At 43.2% G+C, this 9,805-nt stretch overlaps 1 long non-coding RNA gene across 1 annotated transcript; it reads right to left on the bottom strand.

Annotated features, from left to right (window-relative positions):
- Positions 1-6: 6 nt before the first annotated feature.
- Positions 7-6,140, bottom strand: LOC121930091. Its single transcript, XR_006103815.1, has 3 exons — positions 5,903-6,140; positions 2,162-2,280; positions 7-433 (listed from the first exon to the last, which is right to left on the bottom strand). It is a non-coding gene; the product is annotated as an uncharacterized LOC121930091 (long non-coding RNA).
- Between the last annotated feature and the right edge of the window lie 3,665 nt (positions 6,141-9,805).

Below are 9,805 nucleotides of genomic sequence, written 5' to 3'. Positions count from 1 at the left end.
TCTTATCAAGCCCACTTGCAATGGATTTTAGTGTCAGGAACCAAGTAATTCTCCAAACAGTTTTGATCTTCTACTCCAACACAGCCAGTGGTGAAAACTGCTGGGAATACCAGTCTGACATCATTGGGAAGGCATGATTCCCAACTCTGATGTATTTAATTAATAATAAAGGTCATATCATCATGGGCAGGTTTACTTTATCCATTTTATTGTTTGTATGTACAGCGCTGTGTAAATCTACAGCGCTATATAAATAACGCATAATAATAATAATAATAATAATAATAATAATAATAATAATAATAATACCATAAATTGGATCAACTTCTTCTCTCCATTCTTTACCATGCTTTATAGTCTTCTGCATTATAGTAATGGCAGTAAGCCATGCTTGAGAAAATGAAGAGGGGGGGACTTGGTATGGGAAGTCTCTCTATTAAGATAGAATAAAAAGTAAATGTATTCCTCTCTGACTGTAGGAGGCAGTCTACATCTCCATCACTAAACTGAAGAGCCAGCATTGTCAAAGACTATTCTGTGATCATGTGGCCATCATGACTGCACAGAACGCTGTTTACCTTCCCACCGAAGTGGTACCTTTTTATCTACATTTGCATGCTTTCAACTGCTAGGTTGACAGAAGCTGGGACTAGTGATGGGAGCTCACCCCATCACGCAGTGCTTTGGCCTCAAACAGCCAACCTGCTGATCTTGCAATCAACAGAGTCAGTGTCTGAATCGCGTGAACCATTGATAGAACGGAGGGGAGCAATTCCTAAACTATCAACACGAACACCTGTATGTGTATTTTTTCAGTCAGACAGCTTCTACTGCTACTGTATAGAAAACATTATTTTAAATTTTTGTGCTAGGAGAAATATGAGATGTAAAATAAATAAATATTAAAATGTGGAAATGTTCTGAGGGTTTTCTTCATAATTTTCAGCAAGAGAAAAAATTGAAAGAATAGTAGGAAAAATGGGACAACAAGCAGAATATTACTTTGCCTGGAATTTTGTAACTGCAGAACATTTAAACATCACTGACTGTGCTATAGCAAATGATACTGCATATGGGGATTTGAAGTAGTTGAACATAAGTTAATGATAACCTACAGAAGTGGCATTTCAGGAAGATGTTAACACTGCCCCTGTACAATCTACAAACAGGACATATTAGAAATGGCAATTCCCAAAAACCAGTTGCAGAACATTTCAACCTTCCTGGGCTATACAGTAAGGGATTAACATGTCACAGTCATTGAAGAAGGTATCAGAGTTGTGCCTCACAGCTCCCTCTATTTTGTGCTAGTTAGGCCTGCTAAGCCATGCTGTAGCCATGTTGGGAGCATGAGGAGGTGACCAGTTGCAAGAAACTATTGTGCATCAACCAAGGTCATATAGCTCCCTTGCATTCCATGGGAAAGGAATGTGGAAAGAGAGGAGGGAGATACATCCCAAGAGCTTGTTAACTCAGATCTGTGCTGATATTTGCAAAAATATTATTTCTAGTTTTATCGATGAAGTGTGTTCGTTGAGTTAGACAGAGACAGAACATTACACAAGGAAATGACAGAACAACTAGAAAGGGAAACTACTGATTTAATTATATCACACAAAATTCCAATACAGGACTTCATGGCATGTAACATATGTATATTAATATAAGAATCCTCTCTACTCACATATAACAAAAGAATCTTCTCAGAGAGCTTTCTGAATTTTTTAATCAGATTTACTGCTTTCACAGTGGAACTAAAAACTAAAGACGTTTTTCACAGTACTACTAGACAAGTTCCTTAAGGCTAACTCACTAATAGCCATGGCTAATTATATTTTCCATTATTGCAAAATTCTGAACTATCATGTTTGAAAGACCTAGCTCTTTGAAAATTAGGGCAAGGACCTGATTTCCATATTTTGGATCCTATTACATTCTGTTTCACTCTCACAATTGTATAATATGCTCGTACCTGAGGCCTTAGTATCACGCAGTTCTGCATCTGAGGTGCAAAAGCTCATGCAAAATAAAAACCAGTTAGTCTTAATAGTGCTGCCAATTCTTGTTTCTCCTCCTTTTCTATTTTTATGCTGCAAAAGTCTACACATTTGACAAATTAAGAGAAACTAAACTCTTAAGCATTAGTGTCATAAACACTTACTGTAGAAAGACCAAATACATGGATTTTCTGTTCTTTGCTATATGCTCTATTTTTCCTCCTCCAAGACATTTGCAGTAACCCCAGCTTTTCCATTTAGATTTACTTTTTCAATATGTGATCTGCAAGACAAAAAAAGCAGCTGCTTAATTACTTACTTTAAAGAAAAACTATAAGATTTTTAAAAAAAACTGTGAGAAGCAAAAAATATCAATTTGGACATTAGCATCCATATGATCTACAAAAACTGTTTTATTTATATTATGTTTCTATCCTGCCTTTTGTTTTAAAAAAATCACTAAAGACAAATTAAGCAATAGAACAATAAAAATTATCACTAAAATAGATGGAGCAATAGACTTCCAACCTAATCAAATAAATCTATTCTTGCTCTCCACACTTTGTATGGTTTTCACAAAGGTCATGAACAAGCCACTTCACCTTCTCTGAATGAATCATAGGTGGCTTACAAACTGCCTGTTTGGGGCGGGCTGCACCCGCCCCTTTCCCCGGTGTATCGGGGCCTCAGTGTCCGAGCAGCAGCCGCTGAGGCCCCGATTCGCCGCTTTTCGGGCTGCGGGAAGCGGCAAAAGGCCCCTTCCCACACTCCTGAAAAGGGGTGTCCCTGGGGCTTCAAGCCCCAAGGACACTGCAGCGGCGGGGAGGGGAGAAAGGGGCCACTTGGTCCACTGGCGCAGCGGTGTGAAGGCTGCGTCCAGCCGAACCAAACCAGAAGGAGCTCTGAAACGGAGCTCTTCCTGCCTCGCGCTAGGGCGCACTAAGCACCCTGACGCGGAGCGAAGACATCACGTCCGCGCCGCCTTGTATAGAGGTGGCGCCGCCGTGACGTCCTCATGGCGGCGGCCATTGGAACGGCCGCCGCCATTTTGTGCATGCAGAGCGCGCACTAGGTTAGGGGGGTGCGACGTACCGCCCTTTCTAACCTAGTACGCACTTCGTGCGTACTTTCTAGCCCATCTGTAACGGGCCATAGTTGGAAGGAGAAATGTCACCTCATCATCACAGTTTGAATTGAATTGAAATATGAATTGTTGATTTCTCAGCCCCTTTAACTGTTTTATGTATGAGCCGAGAAATCTGTGAGGTATCATTGTTTTTAAGTTTCATTGTTTTATTGCATCAGAGCAAAATAAACAGCAGAGATGTACATTTTCACATTGGAAAAGTCTAGCAAGTGACATAGGAAAGTGTTTGCCAATGAGGTGTCGAAATTGGGTGTTGTTGTTTTGCAATGACTAGATTAAATTTGTCAAAGCTAAAACAAAAATGTCACGCAAAGGAGATAAGCATGAATAGCTTAGTGGGTCATAAAGAAAGAAAGAATGAAGAGCTAGTCAGTTTTGACTGCAAATCCTATATCTGGAAGGCAAATTATGGGAGCTGTTATCCAAAATTTTGGATTTCCAGTTCTAATTCTCATTCTCTGCCCTGCTCCTTTCAGTGTGCTCTATAACTTCACTGACTCAATGGGTTGTTGAATCCAGCTACTATTGGACTGCAGTTCCAGCAGCCTCTAGCTGGTATGGCCAATGTGAGAAATGCTGGGGCTGCAGTACAACATCTGGATCTTGGAAGCTATGCAGGGTCACTTAGTCCTGGTGAGTATTTGGATGGGAGACACCAGGGAATACCAGGTGCTGTGCTTATTGAGTCCTGATATTGGGACTCAAGAGTGGCTTAAATTTTAAACCAGAACAGTTTTAAGACTTACAAAGGCATCAGTAAAATTACCTAAAGATATTTTAAAAGTAATTAAGCTATCAAATTAAAAACTATTTAAAATTCTTAAATAATATTTTTAAAACGTATCAAAAGCCTAGTGCAATCAACTAACAAACGTCTGTTGGATCAGGAAAGTTTTCACCTGCAGGCAAGGGAGGAGGCAGGGGGCCCACAGCCTGGCAGCAGCACCACCACCCACCCAGGGACTGCCTCTCCCCCAGTTGCCAATTTCGGGGAATTCCCTGGTTTCTGGGTAATAAAAACCATTCTGGGTAATTTCCAGGTATTAAAAATTATGGGGAATTAAAACTTTCCCCTTGGGTATCCTTCTGTTTATGGGGAATTATACCTTCCCATTCTGTCCTGCCCCTTTAGGCCCCTGTCTGTGTTGGATCTTCCAAGGGGCTGATGGGAATTGTAGTCCCGTCCATCCGTTTGCCTCCAAAGAAGAACTTAAACTACATCCCCCAGGCAGGCAATACATGAGGCCAGGCCCAGACGTCGTCTCCAATGAAATCTATCACTGCTCACCTCCTTCCTAATTGGCCAAAATTGCTCTTCCATCAATACTGCCCTACTTCAATCTGCTCCCTCAGATACATTTGGAAATAATAATAATAATAATAATAATAATAATCATAATAATAATAATATAATAATAATAATATCCAGGGTAATCTTGTAGCCCCTTTGAGACTCCCTGCAAGAGTTGGCAGCATGAGCTTTCCTAAACTTAAGTTCACTTCCTCAGGTGCATATAATAATAATAATATAATAATATATAATATACTTAATATAATAATAATAATGCTCTTGTAGCAGCTTTGAAACTCACTGAAAGAAGTTGGCAGCATGGGCTTTCCTAGATTTAAGTGTACTTCCTTCAGATGCATGAGTTTTTATGGATTGTACCTTGAGCATTTTTAATAACTAAGGTCCAAAACACAATGCAGAAATAACACTTTGAGACGCTTTAACTGCCCCTGGCTCAGTGCTAGAGAATCCTGGAATTGTAGTTTGTTGTGGCACCAGAGCTCTTTATGGAAAAGGCTCAATGTCTCACAAAGCTACATTTCCAGGGTTCCCTAGCACTGAGCCAGGGCAGTTAAAGCGGTCTCTGAACTGCATGTGTCGTGGACCCCAACTCAGACTGCATCTTGACTCAGTTTCCTACCGTTTTAACTGCCATGGCCCATTGCTATGAAATCCTGGGAATTGTAGTTTGTAATTGTAATTGCTGACAGAGAAGTTAAATGTCACACAAAAGTAGAATTCCCAGGATTCCAAGCACTAAACCAGGGCAGTTAAAGGCTTTCAAACTGGATTATTTCTGCAGTGTGGTTGCAGCCTAACGTTTCTGTTTAGCACAGCTTCCTGAACCCTTTCATGCCAAAAGAAATATTTAAAGCATTAGAAGGACTGAAGATTCTTTGGTTGGTTTTTAATGGTAATTTGAGAATTGAAATAAATTAAAAATTCTTTTTATTCAAGTATGTTTACGTTTATTTGCAGAAGATCCGCATATATATTAACATTATAGGGACTTTCCAGGATTTTATTCCGGGTAACATTGGGGGATTCTGGGGATTTTGGTATAAAACATGCCGGGGGAATATCTTAGAGGCTTGTTGGCAACACCTCCCTCCTCCCTCCCCGGGCCTGAGGCTCATGGCTCGGGGGGCAAGTGCCCTGCTCTTGAGGGAAGCAAGCGAATAATTTTAGGTTCAACTTTCCCTAATTCGTAGGATGAAGGTCGGATATTTTGACATCCGAGGCGAAATATAAGCATTATCCAACTGCAATTGTCTGGTGCCCTAATTCCATGATCCAATGAATATTCGACCCCGAACCACGCGCCAGTCTTTAGAAAGCCGGCAGGGGCCGGGCGTCTGGCGCTTCCCTTCGGCGACGGAGTGGAAGAAGCCCTGAAGCATTTCCACCGCAGACGGTTCCTTCACCGGCACTTCGGGCCCTTCCTTCCTCCCTGCCTCCCTCGCTCACTGTGGAACTCGGCGGCTGCGGTGCCCCGAACGATGTCCCGCTGCCCCTCGGCGCCGCTGCCCTGGACCCGCACCAGGATGTACTTGAAGGTGCCCTCCGGGTCGATCTCCACCTCCGGCACCGAGCTCAGCGCCCCCGGGACCGCCGCCATGGCGCAGGCCTTCGGAGGAGAGGAGGCCGAGCCAATCGCAGGGAGCAGCAGGAAGTGGCGCCCAGGCGCCGGAAGTCCTGGCTCCGCCCTTTTTGCCGGAGGGAGGGAGGGAGGGGCATGCGGCGCCGAGGAAGGGCCTCCAGGGAAGGGCCTGGCGGGGCTGAGGGCGTCTCCAAGTTCCCGTCCTTTGAGTAGCAGAACGGGAAGCGCCCTGGAGCGGGAGAAAGATGAATACTGACCAGATTGATAGGACTGCGTCTTCTCATACACTGCCTCGCTCGCTCCTGCCCCGATGGAAGAGCCGAGGAGAAAGGCTCCAAAGTCATGGCTGCATATTCTGATTACGAACAGACGGAGGAGGGAGCCATTGCCGGGGTCCATCCTTCCCTGCCCTTCCTTTGCATCCAAAGGCCAGCCTGCCCTCCCTCCCTCCCGAGCAGGTGAAGGGCCCTTCAAGCTCTCTTGCTTGAGATCAAATTAGGCAACACATTTCCCCCCAAAACCGAACACCGCGAAGACTCTTCTTCATCTCCGAGGGGCAAAAATGATTTATGTAATCCTGCCCTTATATGGGCTTTTTCTTCCCTCTTGAATGAATGAAGAATAAACTCATAATGTATTCAAAATGTGTGTAGCATGAGCTTTCTTACACTGGAGCCTAGTTACTCAGATGCATCTTTGGAAGAGAGAATCCAGAGACAGACTTATGTCAATTCAGATTCAAAACTTTGTGGGGTGACAGGTTCCGTGTTAACTATGGTTGTTCAGGGTCAGAGGCAGGAAGAAGGCTCTTGCCTAAAGCCAAGGAGAGTCAAGGGGGGGTCAGGGGCACCCCCATGAAGATGGGGTAGATAATGTTGAAAAGTGGGTCATGTGCCAGGAAACCATGATCTCTGTTCAACCCATTTCTGATAGACAGTCAGTGGATGCTTTCTCAAGATTAACAATTATATTTACAATCTTCTACATCTTCCTTTACTCATCTCTCACATCCTTTTTCTTTTATTTCATCCAATTATCCTTTCTTCTCCTAGTCCTTATCCTACATTTGTATTCTTCCTCCTCTTCCTTCCATTTACTCATACTTTCTCTCATTTTTTCATACCCTCCTAACACTTTCATATATCTTCCTGAATTTACACTTACATTTACCTTCCATAATTATATCATTCCATTCAGACTTACTTTCTGTCAAAATGTTTCCATTCTTTAGCTTCTAATTGACTTTCCTTTTATCCACAAGAAAGATTTGTTTAACTCAGGAGCAAAACAGACAGCCTCTATTCAGCAGCTTGGAGGCATGTTGTTTAGTTGGAGCACACCCCCAAGCCGGCAGGAAGCCATTGTAAAGCTCCCTGCCCAACCATACAGTGGGCAACTGTGTGGTCTTCTGGTGCCAAAGCGTTTATGCGTCACATGCCACAGGAGCACCGCAAAGCCATGGCAGTGATGGAAAAGCCAGCTTTTTGCTGGCTCAAAAAGGAACAGCTTTCTGTTGCTTCTTTTTGTGCCAGCAAAACGCCGGATCAGGGCTGCAGCACATGTGTTCCCATTGCTCTTTCAAAAAGTTGAATACATTGATCATTCCTTATTGAATTAGTGAGTTATATTTTACCAATTGGGTTAATTTTTCCATTTGTTTTTAGTCATGTAGTTTAAACATCCATTCCCCCTGAATAAGGGTATTTTTAAGTTTCCATTTTTGGGCAAATATTGGAAAATGTATAAAATATTCTGATCATATAAATATAATATGAATAAGTATAACAAATATTGTGGCCATATCAAATAAGATGTTAACAAATTCTTTTTCAAAATTATCCTCAAATACCCCTAGTAAGTAAAATTCTGGTTTAATCTGTAGATTAATACTTAGTACAGTATACTGCTAATTGTGGCATTTATCATTTTCCAATAATTTTTAGCATACCTACAAGTCCACCAGCAGTGAAAGAAGTTTCCAGGCATTTCTTCGCACTTCCAGCAACTGTTATTCTTTGTTTATCAACTTTTGTTTAACTTATCTTAGAGTGGTTATGATGACACTAATTCTAGATGGCAGAATACAATATACCCTCAGGGTACAATTTGAGACAGGGTTCTGTTTTCCTTATGGGTAATAGAATATGTAGCATTTGTTGTTAGGTTTAGGGACAGAGTTAGGTGCAGGAGACGTGATGAAACTCATGATATGCCTTGCACTGTATTTCTTTATTATTGGCATTTGAATTTCTCATTGAAGGAAAAGCAAATCTCATCAAGGATCTCTCTAATGGCTGGAATGGACAAGGGAATGTTCTTCCCCTTCACTCTTCTCTTTTATATTGCTCCTGCAATGTGAGGGTCAATTAAGAAGAGGAAGGTATGAAATCCCCATCCACAGACATCCACAGACAACCTCCATAGAAGGCTCTTTTAAGTTTGCTTTTTGTATTTCAAGAATATCCTAGGAGCCAAGGCTGGCTTTTCCATGTAAGCAAATCCACACAGCCTGATATGAACAAACCTGCAGTTCTTATTTCAAGAACATCCCAGGATGGGCCTTCCATGTAAGCAAATTCAAAGAGAGTCAAGATTTCTACCCACTCTGACTTACCAAAACTTTGGTATATTCTAATAGTGCTGGATAGCTTAGCACTGAATCATGGAAGCTAAGGAAAGACAAGATCTCATCCCTCTTTCAAGTGGTGTTAGGAAGGATTGAATTAGGGGAATTTTAATTAGCTCAAATTTAGCCAAGAGGTGGCCCTAACACCATGAGGCCGGGAAGGAGGAGGAGGGCACCCACGCCGGTGGCCCCGCCGGCTCCTTCCTTGTGTGTGAGGGGGCCTCAGCCTCCACAGAGGCCAGGAAGGAGGAGGAGGGCGCCCGCGCGGGCAGCCCCACTAGCTCCTTCCCAGCCTCTGAGGGGACTTCGGTCCTCTCAGAGGCCGGGGAGGAGGAGGAGGGCGCCCGTGCTGGCGGCCCCGCCGGCTCCTTCCCGGCCTCTGAGAGGGCCGAGGCCTCCATGGAGGCTGGGAAGGAGCAGAGGGAGTTTCCTCCATGTAAAAAAAGTGTCCTACATTTGAAAATGTTGTCCTACATTTGTCCCGGTTTGGACATCCTGACTTATGGCAACCCTACACCCGCCGCAGCTTCTGCGCCACTCCGGGTGCCATTTTGAGTTCGGCTCCCCAGTTGTCTGAGGGACAGCAACCCGGCCCCCGGCTCAAAAAGGTTGCCTACCCCTGGGTTGGAGCATGGTTCCTTAATGTGTGACGTTGGAGAATGCTTGTCCAATGGGAGAGGCTGGGGAATGCTTGTTGAATGGGTGACATTGGCTTTAAGTATGCTTGCTTAAAGTGTGCCGATTAGCATTAGGGTTAGGGTAAGGATTAGAGTGAGGGTTGGTAAATCATTCTCTAACTTCATGCATAAAAAATCCATGCTCCAACGTCTCCCATTGCAAAAGCATTCTTCAATGTCACCCTTTAAGCATGCATTCACCAACTTCACACATTAAGGAAGCATTCTCCATCCTCTCCCATTGGCAAAGGATTCCCTAACTTTACCCATTAACCATGCATTCTCCATCTTCTCTCATTGGTAAAGCATTCTTCAACCTCAATCTTTAAGTATATGTTTTCCAACTTCACATATTAAGCATGCATTTTCCAACTTCATCCAGTAAGCAAGCATTCTTCAACCTCTCCCATTGTGAAAGCGTTCCCCAACGTCACCCATTAAGCATCCATTCTTCTTCGTGGTCTCTG

Source organism: Sceloporus undulatus, chromosome 4, assembly GCF_019175285.1.
Source record: "Sceloporus undulatus isolate JIND9_A2432 ecotype Alabama chromosome 4, SceUnd_v1.1, whole genome shotgun sequence".
In the NCBI taxonomy this organism is placed as follows: Eukaryota; Metazoa; Chordata; class Lepidosauria; order Squamata; family Phrynosomatidae; genus Sceloporus; species Sceloporus undulatus.
Note: the sequence above shows the minus strand (reverse complement) of the source record. Positions and strands in the feature narration are given on the sequence as shown.